This window comes from Coptis chinensis, chromosome 2 (genome assembly GCF_015680905.1).
Source record: "Coptis chinensis isolate HL-2020 chromosome 2, ASM1568090v1, whole genome shotgun sequence".
Classification (NCBI taxonomy): domain Eukaryota; kingdom Viridiplantae; phylum Streptophyta; class Magnoliopsida; order Ranunculales; family Ranunculaceae; genus Coptis; species Coptis chinensis.
This window is the reverse complement of record NC_141457.1, coordinates 80,469,590-80,487,253: the sequence shown is the minus strand read 5'-3', so window position 1 is coordinate 80,487,253 and position 17,664 is coordinate 80,469,590. Positions and strand designations below refer to the sequence as shown.

The 17,664-nt window shown below is 37.9% G+C and overlaps 1 non-coding gene across 1 annotated transcript; it reads left to right on the top strand.

Moving 5' to 3' along the window:
• The first annotated feature begins 523 nt into the window (after nucleotides 1–523).
• Nucleotides 524–629, top strand: LOC147518153 (small nucleolar RNA R71). Its single transcript, XR_015214621.1, has one exon. It is a non-coding gene; the product is annotated as a small nucleolar RNA R71 (small nucleolar RNA).
• The last annotated feature ends 17,035 nt before the right edge of the window (nucleotides 630–17,664 follow it).

Here is a 17,664-nt window from a genome sequence, read left to right as displayed (position 1 = left end):
TTTGTTGGTTTGTTGAAACCTGGAGGTGGTTGGTTTTGTGGAATGTTGGTCCATGTAAAGTTTGGATGTTGTCTCCATGGTGCATTTGGTACATTGAAAGCACATACTTCTTCTAGCTGAAGTGGTGATAGGTTTGTGATCAAGGGACAGGTGGCATCAATATGATTTAAGCTTAGACAGAAATTGCATGGTGAGGTATTTATATTCATGACAGGATGAATGGATTGGTCTTTTTATTTGGTTGTGAGGGCATCTATCTTTCTTGTGAGGGTTTCGATTAAGGTTTTGATTTCTAGATCTGATTTCACCTCAAAATACCACTAGCCTTAGATGTACTGGGTTGGGCTGTTTTGGAATTGTTTATGTCTCCCCAGTAGGTACTCTTTTCAGCTTGGTTTTCAAGAAAGGTTAAGGTTTCAGTTGCACCTCTTTCCAAAAATTACCATTACTCATGATGTCGAGGGTTACTTTGTGTTCTGGGATAAGGCCTTTAAATAAACATTAGACAAAAGTTGATTTTTCTAGTTTATGGTGAGGACATGAATGGAGTAGGTCAGAGAATCTATCCCATGCTTCGAAAAATGTTTCACTCGGACTCTATCTGAAAAACTATATCTTGCTTCTTATCTCTTTTGTTTTCTTGGGCGAAAAGTACTTCTTCATGAAGGAGAACACAACCTTTTCCCAGGTATCGAAAGAGTCGGCCTTCTATGAAAGAAGCCAAACGTAACTCTTACCAGCTATAGTTAAAGGAAACACTCGTAGCTTAACCTGATCGTTGGTGACGCCCGGATGATGAAAAGTATTACATACTTCATGTATCCGGCTTAGATGCTCGTACGGTAACTCATGTTCTAACCCATGGAAGATGAGTAGAAGATTGAACACGTTCGGTGGAATACATAAATCACTTGTGAGTGGGGTGAATCGTATACAAGATGGAGGCCCATCTTGCAACGGTGTGTAAAAGTTGGAGAGAGGCTCTTCAGCTTGCACTACTTCGTCAGCCATCTTATGAGATGAAGGACTAGAAACAGGAGATTGTATAGGACGACGTGCTCTCCTACGTGAGTAAGTTTTATTCTTGCTCATACTAGAAGTGCCTAAATGTAGTATCATACACTTTTAGCAAGACCCCAAAACTATCCTAACATGCGCAAACGGTGCAATGTATGTCCAAGAAATTGAAATTCATTTTTGCAACTATGAAGTTTTGAAAACTTTGCTTTGGTCTATAAATTACTATGCCCTATTCAGGGGAACAATTGGGCGCGAGATTAGGATGGCTCTACTACACATCTCAGAAGAGTAGGCAGTCACTTCACCAAGTGGTGTGCTACCAAGAATCTCACTCACGATGAATCTGGGGAAGGGGAGTGAGGAAGGTAGTTGGTTTACTGGAATCTGGTAACTGATTACTCTAAATCCTTGTGGCTATATTTTTGTCCTTTTCTGGAAGAGCGTGAGTACTTTGGGCTCTAGTTCATTGATTTTAATTCATTTTTTTGGTCTAGGGCTTCAAGAATTGAGCAACGTCCATTTAACCTACATTGGGGAATGACTTCCCAATGGTTAATATGTGGCTCGGGTTCAGCCTTATGTGCGAATGTAAATTGTAGTACGAAAATTAAATTTCAAACAATCACGTAAGCATGCTTGAACACACAAGGTATCCTCTTACTTGGGCTTCGAGGAGGTTTAGAGTTTACCTCTCAAGCCGTACTTACACGCTGCTTGAGGAGAAGGCGACGTCGGTTGGCGCATGATCTGAGAATTAGGTCCAACCTTTCGAGCTTTACCCTATTTTAAGTTACAATAAAGGCCCACTTAAAAAGCCCACAAGTTGGGTTTTTGATGATTTATACAACTTTGCCTTCGACGGCCCAAACTTAAAACTAAATTAATAATATACTACTCTATTAGATTAACTAGTTTTAAATTGATAATCTAGATTAACTAGAGTCAAATGGACTTAGAGTGTTGATTACCAAGTTGATTCAAAGTATGTGAGCTATGATTCACAACTTGCTTCACACACTTAAAATTCCCAAGGCAATGAAAACTCTAATCCCTCTAATCCCTTGGTAAGTGTACAACTTCAACCAAGTTGAACTCATGTTCATCCACAAAAATCAATCAAAAACCAATTCTTCCTAAATTTTTTTTGTTTTTCTTTTTATTTCTAACTATTTTTTTGTTGAAGAAGCTAGAGGTTAGGCAGACCTCAACCTGTATTAATTATAGTCTTAGAAACATTTTTCCTTGTGCATCCTCCTTTACACGCTTGGCAAGGCCAACATCAACTGGAGGAAGGAAATACAAAATAGAGTCATGTAGTGCATTACATAGTTTGGACAAGTAATCAACTACTCGGTTGGTTTCCCTATACACATGTTTGAACTCAACACTTTCAAACTGATCCATCAAAGAGTTTATGGCAGCCATAGTATTGAGGCAGTACCAAGGGGGCTCCTCCATGCCAGTGATAGCCCGAACAACACACATAGAATCAGATGTAATGGTTACCTTCTTAGCTCCTATACTTAGTGCACCCTGCATACCCACTTCAATGGCCAAGAGCTCTTGTGTCATAACTGACTTTTTTTTAGCTTCCTGTGAAAGCTAACTTCACTGCTCTTGTTTCATCCCGAATGGTCCCTCCAAAACCATTCTATTCATTTGTGACAGAGCCATCAATGTTAACCATGAGCTCACCTGGTTTAGGCTTGAGCCAAGAGCACCAGTTGGGATCCTTGTGCTTGACTGATACTTGAATACCAATCTTGTCAATCAACACTCTCGCTGCCACCGACTCAGGAATTTCCTTCAGCACAGTTTGCAAGTAGTGTTTCATCTCCTTCTTAACTTTGTTATAAACTTGATCCTCATTATGTTGCTTCTGTTAGAATCTCCTCAAGTTCCTTTCTATCCATATGGAATATATCGTCACACAAACTATCGCCTTTATTATTTCAGATTCCATCGAAGAGGATCAAAATAACCACAACAGGTTGTACCATTCAGATGTTGATGTTTGCACCTGGGTGTTCAAGCCCATCCACCTTTTCAGTTTTGCCTAAACTCCTTTGGTAAAGTGACAATAAAAAAATAAGTATGTCGAGTGCTCTCTAACTATTACAAACAAGTTCCATTGATTTATCCTACTTGATAAGAGCCCAAAACTGTAGTTTTAATCCCTTAACAATAATACTTTTAGATCAATTATGCAAGTAATAAATAAGAGTTAATGTTGATTACGTGCTTTTATGTATTTCAGGCATTGAAGTCAATTATGTGCAGAAATGTGTCACTTTGGCGAGATAAAGGAGCAAGGGTTGGTTGCTAAGAAGTTCTATGATTAAATGCCAGGATTCAAAGAGAAAAAGCCTTTGTAAAGCCCGGTCAAATCTGAAAAGTCAAAGCCAACGCGGGCAGAAAAAACACACAAAAGTCAGCAGAACTTCCAAAGACCGTATCTTTAGGCTCAGACTTCAGAATTGGGCCTACCTTATGTCAAAACGACTAACTTGGAATCAACTTTCCAATGGTCCAAGCCTTGATCCAATCAGAGAAGCAGAAGTGGATGAAAAGTCTATGAAAGTCAAATCTAGCTGAAATGACCTATGTGGACTAAAGAAATTGGGTTTTGGGCTCGTTTTTCCGGCACAAAACATGGCTCCTCAGCCCATGCACGAAAATCTGGATCTGGTCTCCTCCATTTGAGCACACAAGACTTAGCTCTTAAACAATCCTCAGTTTAGGTAGCAAGTAGCCATTAGAGAATAGTTTAGATCTAGATTTAGTCTCCATTTAATTAATTAGTTTTTTATCTTGTTTTAAATTTAGTTATTGAATTATTGTTATTGCTATTCATTAGATCAATAAAGTTAATTAGTTCTTGATAATCTAGTTTCATTTTCATTAAATCATTATAGTTTCAATTCATAGATTTAGTTATTTATCATTATTAGTTTCAATTAAATCTAGCAAATTTAGATTTCCATTCGAGTTGAAATAAGCAAAGTTATAATCTTTATATCATGTCTTGCTTAAATTTATATATTAATGATAGCATAATGATTCTAGGCTAAACCTCCATTAGAGGGGGTTGAAGAAGCCGAGATGCAGCTTGATTTTTGTTAAGCGTAGAATAGTCGTGATTTCCCATTCCATTCTAGAAAACAATTAGTTCACCATGAGAATGGGTTTAATTGTTTCACATGCTAGATGTTAGTTGGTAGAGATTACCATGAACAACTAGGGATTAGGAAGAACCAATTGTTATGCGAAAGCAGTTCAATTTGGATTACGACGATTCTTCGTTAGTAAATTAAGTCGAGTTAAGGTGGAATTAATCCCCCCCTAATTCCTTATCATAGTATCAATTTAGCATTTCGTAGTTGAAGTATCGTTTATTCGTTAGTATAATTTGTATTGTAGTATAACTTCATAAAACTCTCATTAAATTGGATAGATTGATAATCTTAGGAAATGCAAATTCTAAAGAACTAGGAGTGGAACGAATCTTTTACTCCAACTCTATTCCAATATAATCGAGAATAGAAATCTTTGATAAACCCTTAACAACAAATAGTTTTAGTTTTATTTGCGTTGAGTTTAATCGCTTATTCGTAAGTAAAACTATATATTTTACCATTATCAAATGGCGTCGCTGCCATCTTAGTTCCCTTTAGAATTGTTTTCGTTAGTATAAGTAGTCTTTCCAAAGTACCATTAAACCCACCCACCCTTGTTTGATTCTAACTGTGGTTGTCCGTTTAAGAACTGAAATTTTCCTCGCAGGATTACACAGAGCACGACCGCGCCCTTGGTAGGCTAAATTTGAGCGCCAACTGTGCCCAAATCACTGGACATTAGTGAATACTAGAGCGCGCCTGCGCCTCAGTGGAGCGCCACCCACGCCCAAATCACTGTAACTCGAGTTTCACTTGAGCACGACCGGCACCCTCCCAAGGCTTAACCAGAGCGCGCCCTCTTCTGAAAACGCCCGATTTCTGCATGTTAGTTCAAACTTCCATTTCTTCAAGTTATTTAGTATTTCTAACTTGTTATATACACTGAGCTCGCGTAAACAAGACGCTATTCATAAGCGAAGCAAGGAGGTTTTCAGGTACTTCTTCCTTCCACACCTCGCATCTCCTGTTAGAGGTTTATACTAGCATATCAGGATTGTTTTGAGTGTTGTCATGTTTAGTTAAGATTGGTCTTAGCCTTGCATGAGATTAAGGTCAAGTCGAAGAAAAATGCCTAACGTAACCAACTGACAACGTTAACAAACACGCCTTTCTAGTATACCACTCACTATACCTCTAGCTAATATACCACACACAACACCTGAAATAATTGCTGAAAAAAGAGAGTATCCTCTCTTTGACTTTTACAAAGCCTTGAACAATAGCCCGAAATCTTGCATCATTCTAGCAAACCCAGTGGGGGATTTCCGAATCCCCCCAAATATATTTAATTTGTTACCCGTTTTTCATGGGTTAGACCATGAAAAACTTATCAGCACATGCGTAGGATTGAACAAGTCCTTACTACATTCCACCATCCTACGGTTGGTGCTGAACAAATTAAACTGAGGGTGTTTCCTTTCACTTTAGCCGATAAGGCGGCATCTTGGTTAACTGGCCAAGAGCCTAATTCTGTGGACTTGTGGGCCAAACTTGTTCAACTATTTATGGAACATTTTTACCTACCACTGAAGACTGATGAAATGCTTTCCAAGATTCATTTCTTTCTACAGAATCCTCATGAATCTTTTTCAAAGGCTTGGAATCGTTTTACCGATCTTCTCATAGAGTGTCCACACCATAACCTCGCGAAAGACATGTTAGTTCGTGCCTTTTTCAAGGGACTGTTACACCACCACAAAGAGGTGCTTGACATAATGAATGGGGGTAGTTTCCTCAGTAAGGGAGCCTCAGAGGCTTATAAATTTTTAGAAGATCAAACAAAGCGTAATAATAATTGGGGAGGTAGTGACGATATCTCCCGCAACGCTAGTTCTTCTTCAATAGTTAAGGCTACCAGTATGTTTGAGATGAAACCCGATCCTTAACTTAAAAATTTAATCGAATCTCTCACTAAAAAGGTAGAGGCTATCTCTGTTCAACAAAAGCCTATACCCGTCATGAATGTCAACACCAATCCATGTAATTTCTGTTTGAGTCCAGAGCATCCCGACTCCAATTGTCCTCTCGCCTTTGAACAACAACAATCATAACAAGATAATGTTTGTTCCATTAATAGAGAACCTAACGCAACTTGGCAACAAAACCCCAACTTCGGTTAGTGAAATAATTAACAACCTCCAAGGTTTAATAACCAAAATATTAGGCCATCAAACAATTACAACCAAGCTCCACCGAGGCAAGGAAAAGGACAAGGGAATTATAATAATTATAATGCTAATAGAGGTATCGTTCCAGTAAATAATAACTATCAAAATCCACTCATTAATAATCAACGTGACATAGTTCCTGTCACACAACCTATAGCTAACACTCCTCCACAACCGGATCGTTTTGATACCTTTATACAAATCCAACAACAGATTTTACAAGCCATCCAACTTTCCTTACAACAGTTAATTAGCACAAGAGAAAGTACAACCCAAAGGTGTGTTTCCATGTCAAACGATACCTAATCCTAAAACAACAAACACAGCCTTTGAGGTAAACGGTAATACTAGTACTGAAAATGCAAACGTAAGTGAGCTAAATGCCATCACCACTCTCTGTTCTGGAAGAGTGGTTGATAACAACGTAACTATGGCTATAGTTACCTCACCAATTGTCTCTACACTGGAGATTATACTAGATACCGAAATAGAAACTGAAAAGCCTACCCCTGTAGAGGTACCAGTTAAACCGCATCCTAAGAAACAGAAAGCCAAGGTTAGACATCTAGTTGATCCATAAGCTAAATATAGAGAGAAACCACTGTTTCCCCAGAGATTAGCTATGTTAAACAAGGATACAAACTATGATGAGATTAGGGAAGTTTTCAAAAATCTAACGATAAACCTACCCTTTCTAGAAGCAATTAAAAAATTACCTCACCACGCTAAGTTCCTCAAAGAGTTGTGCACTACTAGGCGTAAGACAAAGATTCCTAAAGATACTTTTTTAACTGAATAGTTTCCAACTTTAACGGAACAAAATGGAATTGTTAAATATAAGGACCCTGGTCGTCCTACTATACAATGCACCTTAGGGGATACTGACACGACCACTGCTTTATTAGACCTGGGGGCGAGTGTTAACTTACTCCTTTATTATTTATATAAACAAATAGGTCTACAGGAGATGCAACCTACAACAACGACGTTACAATTAGCTGATAGGTCTATCAAGTATCTTAAGGGTGTAGTGGAAAATGTGTTGGTTAAGGTTCATGATTTCTACTATCTTGCGGATTTTGTTATCATCGATACAGCAGTCCCTAACAACTCTGTTCCGATCATTTTTGGGCGCTCTTTCTTGGCAACTGCCAACGCACTTATAAACTGCCGCGATAGTTCGATGTCCTTGTCCTTTGGCCATCTTTCTGTTGAGGTCAATGTTTTTAAAATGAGGAAACAATTTCCTAACACGAATATCGATGGAGAGGTTAGCATGATCGAGAGCTTAGCTCATGATTATTTCAAAACCACGTTTTCGGATGATCAGATGCACAAATTCCTTTCCTTTGGAAGTTCCAACTTCGATGAGAACTCCTTGGAAGTTGAGGAAGATTTCCTTAGTCTCTTTTGCAACACTTCCTTTCCACCTCGCGAGTCCTACCCTACCAACATTCCTTCATCCCTTGACACTATGACGGAAGATAAATTTTTCACCCTCTATCCCAGTGATTCTTTTGACCCACCTATCGAGGAATGTCTTGCATATCTCAAGGCTTCTAATGATCTAGACCTGAGAGCTCTAGCTGATAGTCATTCATCTTCCATCACCAATTTTCCCCACCTTCCACCTTTTCAAAGGAACCTGGAGTTTGCACTTGACCTCTTGCTTTTTATGTGTTTAATGATTTTCTAAATCCTCTTAATACAGAAATAATTCCCAGGGGAAAGGCACTTGACACCTTCATTTTTAGAATTGAGACAGTCCCCACCTACACCATGAATGAGTTTTGTGCTAAACCCACATTCTCATTTCTTTCATTCCTTATGTCTAAAATTTATCCATATCCACCATATCTTCCACAAACATCCATTTTCTCACGATCATTCACTTGGACACCCTCTCGTTCAAAGATGAAAAAGAAGGTGCATGCGCGGTTATGTTCTAGATCTATCAGACTTCATTTCCATTTCACTAAGTTGCGTCGTAGAAAATCTTGGTGCTTGATTCTGTTTGGAGGTGCATTCCATGTTATTTATTTTTGGAAAGACCCACAAATTTTTAGGTTGTTGATATATATATATATATATATATATATATATCCAGTTATAAATATAGTCTTGAGTATCTGACTATAAAAGACTCATTTTGTTGTTTGGTGTACTTCATATTGGTAAGTGCACTATTCAGGTAACCGGGCCCTCCCTATGGAGTGTGTGGTAGTAAGTACCGGATTCTAAATCTACATTTAACATAATTCACGTTTTCCACTCTTGCATGTTTTGTCGGTTTTTAAGTCATGTTCCTTTATGGTGTGAATTATGTCTTAATTGTTTTTCATTTTTCTTATATATTAAATCTTATTAATAAAAAGTACAAATTTTTTAAAAATCATAAAAATAGTAATCTAGGAAGTCTCGAGAATCTGACTTTAAAAGACCCATGTTTCAAACAAATTTTCTAAACTCTGTTGTCTAAAATTTGCTTGGGGGTAGGGCATTTGTTTTTCCATCCTTGATTGTTCAACTTTCCATTTGTGTTGCTTAGACCGTTTAATTGTATTTCGATTCGGGTTGACATTATCTATGAATTTAGATTTCATTCGTTCACATAACTTACATCATGCACACATTTTGAGGCGTTTTCCATCTTCTTATATGTCACCCACGGTTGGAATAGAGTGTTTTATGGGTCATTGGATTGAAAATTCTCTCTTAATCATTTCCATAGCCCATTCGCTAAAATCAGACCGGTAACGAAGTGACAATTTTAGTTTGAAGTTGTGTGAAAAATCGACAAATTTTGAAAAATTGAATTGGGCTTGGGCCCAATCTTGCACACACGTGCATGGCACGTGCGTCTCCATCTTCTAAACCAAAGCAGTTCGCATGTTTTTCTTTTTTCCTCACCGCCATTAACAAAGCTGAAAAACCCTAACCAAAAAAAAAAAAAGAAAAAGAAAAACCTAACTACACCCACACCCAAAGTTCAATCCTAACCCAAATTGTCTCCAAACCATCTCCCACACCATTTCAAACCTTTCCCACCACTGAAAACATGCAAAAATCCAAAAAAATTGAACTGCCACCACCGCACCTCCTCCAATTGTTTTTAGTGAGTTTGGTTTCAAACTCTTTCCCCACCTTATTCAAACCCACAAATCAATTCAAACATCAAATGGCTCTAAGACGACGAATTTTGCCAGAACAAGCATTTAATGCCAACCACTTTCAGCCATTTTATAGTGAGGAGATGATTCGAAGGGATTGGGGCCATTTGTGGTATACGACGAACGATTTTTATCACGAAGATTTGGTCCAACAATTTTATAGGACGAGCGAGTTGGTTGGGAATAAATTTTTTGTTAAGGTGAATAAAGTAAGGGGAGATGTGGATAGAAATTTGTTGGCACATATCTTTGGAATAGAGGAAGGACGCACTCTTTTGGCCACAATGCAAGAATCCCAAGTTAGTGGGATCGAGGCCTTGATGTACGAGACGGTTTTGGAGGGTAAATACAATGCGATTTTGTATTGTGTTCGCTAGTCGTCTCTGCGAACCAACCAGCTGGTTGTAGCTCAGTGGATTGGGAGGAATGTCATTGGAAAGGAGAAAGTCAGTGACATCAGCCTGAATTATCTTCACGTTCTATGGATACTCCAGACGAGGGAATATGGCTTCTATATCCTCGAGTTTTTTATTACTATGATTAGAGGAGTCGGGAAGAGTATTACACATCTCCCTATTTTGATAACAAATAAGATTATGATGAGGTTGAAAGCAACTCCGAAGGTTGATCGGATTGGGCTGAAGAGGCACCAAAATCCTACTATTTACACGGAGTGTATCCAAAAGACGTGAAGGTTGCCTGAAGAGAGGGTAGTTGAAGAGGATGAGTCGGAGGATGAGTCAGAAGATGAGGAGGACACGACATGTTTTGATGTCGATGCTTTGGAGAGATGTATGTTGGATGAAGAATGCATGTCGGTGCTTCATCGTGGCATTCGTTCTCTCAATACTATTTGTGAAGATATCCGGACTCGGCAGGCTACCATCCATCATAACTATGAGACTCGGGCCCAGCGCGAGGATGAGCGTTGGGAGGAGATATTATGAGTCATCTCCTTCTCATGTGCCATCCACTACCAGCAGCGCATTGTTTAGGGATATTATGAGTTGATATTGTTTTGTAGTTGTTTTTATTTAGTTCGAATGTTAATTTTTGAATTCCATAGTTAAATTTGAATTGGGTAGTTAAATATTGTTTGAATTTCAATTTTAATATAATGTAGTTCTTTTCAAATTGTGCGTTGTTTTTATTGTTAATCCCACCTTCTCGAATTGTTTAGGGGTGGTATTATTTATTCTGGCATAATTTTTATATGAACCTCAATTTTTGAAGTTCTTTTGGATTGATTATTGATCAGAATATTGCCGATATTGGCAGGCTATGTAGATATGGTGGTAGGATGAAATCTAAAAGAGTTTAAAAGTTACTATTCTAAATTCAATCTAAAAGATATTAGGGTTGTTTTAGAATAAAGAATATGGGTTGTTTGCGTTTCCAGTTTTGGAAATTTTTTTGTTTCCGGCAATTGCCTTACAACTTTTTGGCAACTTCCCGATTCGTTTTGGAAACTCAAAACCAATATAACTTTCATTCATTCTCCACACAAAACTCACATGTCTCACTTTCATCTCACCTTTCACTCCCAAGTTTTCCTTTTTTTTCTGTTTCACTTCAGCACTCAGCAGCTCGGAGCGCAACCTGTGCCTCAGTTGAGCGCCACCCGCGCCCAAAATAATGTCAGTCCATTTGCTCCTGATCGTGACTTCGCTCTACCAAGACCAATTCTGAGTGCGACCCGCGTCCAAAACACTGTAAGTCCGATTGCTCCTTAGCGCCACCAGCGCCCATCCAAGGCTTAGGTTGAGCGCACCCCGCGCCCTGACCTCCGTAGACACAAAAAATTCCGATTTTTTGTGGGTTATTCAAGGATCGTTTGCAACTGTTCTAGAGAGTAGCTTTGTGATGACATCTCCTATAGTCATACCTGAATAATCTTTCGAAGACTTGTTGGGAAGTGAGTCTTATGGACATTGGTTTCGCGATAGGATCTTGCAGTTAGGATGGAGGCATCTACTGGTAAGTGAAGACGACTGGTATTCACCTCAACTTACTAAATATTTTTACAATAATGTTAGTTTCTATTGTAACCAGGATGGAGAACAAGAATTCTCCGTCGTGGTTGATGACACACCACTAGAATTCAATAAGTATTTGGTAGCATTAGTTTCAGGAATACCAATACCTGATCCTATTCACACATGGGGATATATGACCGATAATGCATACCTCTATGACTATACATATTTCCATGAGTATTATAGGGGAGGGGTGTTTCTTATAATTGACCAAGGGCATTATAGCATAGCCCTTGGTAACTTGTCCCTCATTGTAGGCACCACCATGTTATTCATCCTGATGAATATTTTAGGGGAATGGTAGTTTAATTCTGCAAATAGTACTGCTGGTGACATCTTTCTTGCTTTAGCTGAGTGATGTCACCGATATGACATTCCCTGCGTATTAGTGGCTTGTCTAAAGAGAACCCAAAGCATGAGGCATAAGTATCTTCTTATGCCTATTTTGGTTTGCCGCATCATGCGCGGTTGTCTACATGAATTATGTACCCAGTTCACGGATTGGAAAAGGGTTGAAGTCATGAGACCCACTAATTGGGTGGTTCGCTCATTTCGAGTAATTACTTGGCCGGGATGGAAGGTGCAACCTCATTTGGTTGCTCCTTACACCCAATCAGACATAGTAACACTCGACAGGTTAGCACGTGTTGATGACACCCGGTGACAAGCTTGGCAAGTTATCATGGCATGACACGACGCAAAGGAACCTCATCTCTTTAAAGAGGATGAGGAGGAGGATGACGATTAAGCGGGAGAGGAGATAAGTTTTTAGTTTCAGTTAGTGTCTACTTATGTCCCAAGCAATTTGATTCTTGTTAACCCCATAACGGGTAGAACTCATAAAGAGTTGCGTCTATTTTTCTTTTTCTATATTAGTATGTTTTAACCTTGTTTTGTAGATGTTCCAGAATTTCACGCGTTTCTATGGTATTTCGCTACCCTTTTTATTTAAATACTTTGAAGACAAAGCATGCTTCTTGTTTGGGGGTGGGCATAGAAACACGTGTAATTAAAACATCTGTTAGGATATAGATATGTATAATATGCACTTGTTTTCTAGAAAAATTTCAAAAATATAAATTAAAAGTTATGCTATCCACTTAGGAATATTGGTATTGTTTTCTTTCTCTGTGCTCTGAATAATCTAGAAGTCTCACGTGGCTTTTGTATTAGAATAATTTTTAGAAATTTAGGTTAATATGTAGGTTATAATCTTTGCATCTATTTATAAATATATTACATGAGTATCTATGATTGTTTGGCAGTAAGTTTCTGAAATCTAGGCTAGAGTACTTATTCTACAAATCATGTGAGAATATAGCCTAAAGCCTTATATGAGTGAAACATTTGAGAAATGATACAAGGGAGAAGTAAAACCCGGATAGAGAAATCACACATCCACTTGCTTGATCATTATACCATATCCTAAGCGAGAATTTAGGCCCTCTTTGGATCGATATAGCTAGAAATTCAAACCTTATAAAATTATATTCCGCTAGTCTCCCCTCTAAGCATTTCTTTAGCCTTTCATAAACCACAATTCCTTTAACCTTTTACAAAACAAAATAAAAATAAAAATCAGCCTACCCATTCTTTGAATGAGTCTAAGAATAGAGATGAAGAATAGAAAAGAGAAAGACCTTTGAAATCAAGAATTGTTAGTCGCTTCAGATAAGAAAAGAAAGTTTCCATCCAAATAAAAAATATATATATAAATACATAAAAGAAAATAAAGAGTTAGAACTCCAAAAAATAGAATCAAAGGAGTCAAAAGCCAAAAAAAAAGAAAAAAAATATACGGCTAAGGATGGAAACAAAGTGTAGAAGCAAAAGTAAAGAACAAGATTTTCTGTAGTTACATAATATGAAGACTCTATTATCTCAAACTTGTCTTCTTAGGAAACGAGAATTCTAAAGAACTAGGAGTGGAACAAATATTTTACTCCAACTCTATTCCGATAGAATTGAGAGTAGAAATCTTTGATAAACCCAAAGCAGCAAATAGTTTTAGTTTTACTTGCGCTGAGTTTAATCGCGTATTCGTAGGTAAAACTATACATTTTACTTTTATCACTACTCTATTACAAAATCCGGGCTCGATGTTCAACTATTCATCAAAAAAAAACTTAGCTGCCAAAAAACTAGACCCTTGTGCTTGGAGGTGACTGGGTGGTCGCCTGCCGGCTCTAGTAAAGTTAGGTCGTCTTTCGGCTGTAACTTCAGCTCCTTTCCAGCTTGTTGGTCCCGCACCCTGATTTGCAAGAAAGTAAATCAATACTGAAAAACAACAAAATAAAATGACGGATAATTGAAAAAAACAAAATTGAAATTGAAATATGAGAATGGTGCTTCCTCTTTAGATTCTAAACCAAGCACTCTTGCTCCTTCAATCCCCGGCAGCAGCGCTATTTGAAGTTTTAGATAGTGGTGTGTAACTTCAAAAGATTTTGTAAGAAGTGAAGTTCATCCTAAATTGTTTAGAGTTTGAGTGTGGGAGTTAAGAAGAAGAAAGGTAGACTCTTGGTATAGATTTGTTTAGTTTAAGCAAATGAAAATATGAAAACTCAAGTTGTTGGTATGGAAATGACATTAAAACATTAAAATAAGTATTGATTGAAGATTGAAATAAGAACAACAAGATAAGATTGAAGATTGAAACAAACAAAGTAAAATAACAAGATTTAAATAAAAGGAAATGAAGAACAATAAAGTAAAGGACTTGAATTGAAAAACTAGATAAAAATATTAAAATAAACCAAATGGTTTGGACCCTAAAATAATGGATGTTTTCTCTCTCCCTAACTTTTAAATTATATACCCCTACTTTTGCCTTTTACTGATTTGCCCTTCTCCATTACAAATGAGACACCTCACACCTTACTTTTTCTTTTGTTTTTTCTTTTGCTTTTTGATTTCTTCTTGACCAAGGTAGGTTTTGGGAGAATGTCATATTTTGAGATAAAGGCCTCCATCTCCGGTTTTTTGAGTTGAGGTCTTTGACCTTGACCGTTAACTTTGACCATTGACTTTGAATTTTTCAGCACTTTTCCATAGCAGCTTTTGGTCTTCATAATAAGCGTGATTAAGGCTCTTTTTGGTGTTAAGACGTAGCTTTTATGATAAGTGGTCTGAAATACTCCATAAGCTGAAAAAGGCAATAAAAGCTATAAGTTGTCTTTTCGTTAAATATAAGAAGGGTTGTAATGCAGTAATATAAGGGTAATAAAATGCACATTTTGGAGCTGATCAGGCTTGTCGTAGTAATGACCATATAATTGTAGTATTATTTATGAAGGAGTATATCTTCTCACATTTTGGCGTACCTAAGGCCATCATTAGTGATGGAGGAAAACATTTTTGTAATCGAGTTATTGAAGCTTTAGTCAAGTAGTATGGAGTTATCCATAAGGTGGAGACTCCATATCATCCTCAAACTAGTGGTCAAGTAGAGTTGTCCAATAGAGAGATTAAAAAGATATTAGAAACGACAATTAATCCATATAGGAAAGAATGGTCTAGACCCTTAACAAATGTTATATGGGTATATAGAACGGCTTTTAAAACATCTATTCGTATGTCACCCTACCGCTTAGTTTTTGGCAAACCTTGTCTTTTGCCTATTGAGTTGGAATATTGTGCCCTGTGGGCTATTAAAAGTTTAAATTTCAACATTAATGGTGCTGGTGTCAAGCGCAAATTACAATTAAATGAGCTTGAAGAAATCCGTATCGATTCTTACGATTTAGCGAAAGATTATAAAGCGAATATGAAACGTTTTCATGATAAACATATTTTGCGTAAAGAGTTTGATCTTGGTAAAAACGTTTTGCTATATAACTCACGTTTGCATATTTTTCCAGGTAAATTAAAAACACGTTGGTCTAGACCTTTTCTAGTTACTGATGTCACTCTTCAAGGGGTAATTACCTTGTTAAATCCCAAGGACAACATTTTCACGAATTACATTCGCCCGCTGTAGAATAAACCCTTCTATAAGACCCTATTTATGATAACTGACCCTCTATGTTTGGTCTGCTTCCTATCCATATTCTATAGTTTGGTAGTGCTCCATTAAGGTAACCGGACCCTCCTTTCGGAGTGTGTGGTTGTAAGTGCTGGATCCTTAGTCCACGTTCATATAATTCACGCATTCTTTTCTTCCACTTTTTCTCGTTTCTTTTTAGTAGTGTTTCTTTACGGAGTGATTTACATTTTTACTTGCTTTATTCCTGTAGTTTTCAAAAGTCCTTTTTATAAAAATTAGAAAATATAAAACCTATAAATTTTAGATAGATTAGAAAGTCTAGGGTATCTGACTTTAAAATACCTTTTTCACCACAACAAAAAAATTTCATCTTATTCTAAAATTTTGTTTCGGGGTGGGTAATCACCCTACCTTGTTCTCTTAATTTCCTATCTTTGTTTATGCTGCTATTAACTTGTATAGATTCATGTGACACAATCTAGTCTTCTAGATTTTTCTTTGCCCCCATAACTTATGTCATTTACGCATTTTGAGACGTTCTTCCATCACATTATAAGTCACCCATGGTTAGATTTGAGTTTTTCCTATATCATTAGATAGCATTCTTCTTGTTGATCATCTTCATAGCTCATTCGCAAAAATCGGACCGCTAACGAATCAGGTATCTTAGTTTTACGTTTTACGAGGTAACAGGATAGGATGGGTATTTTAGAAAAGATTTGGGCTTGGGCAAAAATTCATTTTTCCACCCAATCCACACTATTTACACCCCACCGATCATCCCATTTAAAATCCAACATTGGCCCAACTTCATCATCTTCCCCAACTAAAATCAATCTAACCTAAATCAATCCTAGCACGACCCGCGCCTATCCAAAGCTAAGTCCAAGTGCGCCCCGCGCCTCCATCCAAACAGACCTTCACCAATTTTTTTCAACACCTTCCCACCATCATCCCCTACTTAAACCCTTACCCGTATTAAAATTTCATCCATACAATGGCCCGACCAGTAAAAATCATACCGAAATTCGCATTTAACGCGGAGATATTCCAGCCATTCTACAGTACGGAGATGCCTACTAGAGGGTGGGATATAATGTGGTACTCTACTGAGGAGTACTACCATGAGGATTTGGTGTTGAGGTTTTATCGGAATAAGAGGATACTTCCTTCAGGGAGGATGTTTGTGGATTTGGACGGAGTTCAGAGGGATGTGACTCATGATTTGCTCGCTACCATCACTGGGATACCCGCAAAATAGGTCACCTTGACCTTACAGAGATCCCAGTTTGATGGAGTGCGTTAGTTGATACTAGAGACGCTACTTGAGGGTCGTTACAACGATCGTTCTCACTGTGTCAGGCAACAGTCGCTTAGGATTAACCAGCTGGCTGTGATGTAGTGGCTAGGTAAAAACCTCTGTAGCACCTCAAAGGTGAGTGACATCAGCTTGTCATTCCTGCACGTCCTTTGGGTTTTGCAGAACAGGAGGTATGCTTTTTGCCTCATTGATTTTCTGCGTGAAGAGCTTATGACTGTAAGCCTGAGCACTGCACCCTTACATGTTTTAGTTACTAAGATTATGTTATCTTGGGGTTGCATGCCTGAGTCACCTAGGACTCATATTAAGCTTCACTCAAATGCAAAGGCGTATAGTGACTATGTTCAAAGGCAATGGACACTGCCTGAAGAGAGAGCTGATGGTATAGATCAGGATGAGGAAGATGATGAATATCCTGTTTGTTTTGCTGAGAATGCTATGGATCGTGCTTCTTCTAATTTTGCACATTTTTCACTACTCCATAGCGGGATGCGTACGCTTTATGATCATCAGCGAACCCTATCTACGTTATGTGAATCAATATAGAAGTGTTAGGGTTCCATTCAACGTCATCACCAAACTTTAGAGCATATGGAGCAGGCGCAGGTAGATTTTTAGGCCGATGTCTTGAGACGTTTGCCCCAACGGGGGAGGTTAGCCTTCTTCTTCCTCGACTCTCGTGCGTGAGTGTGTAAATGAAATCTGGCGATGGTTATGAACCATCCTCTTCTCAGGGATAGCTTATTTCTTTTTGAATTGTTGTGATGAATTTGATTTAGATTTATTCT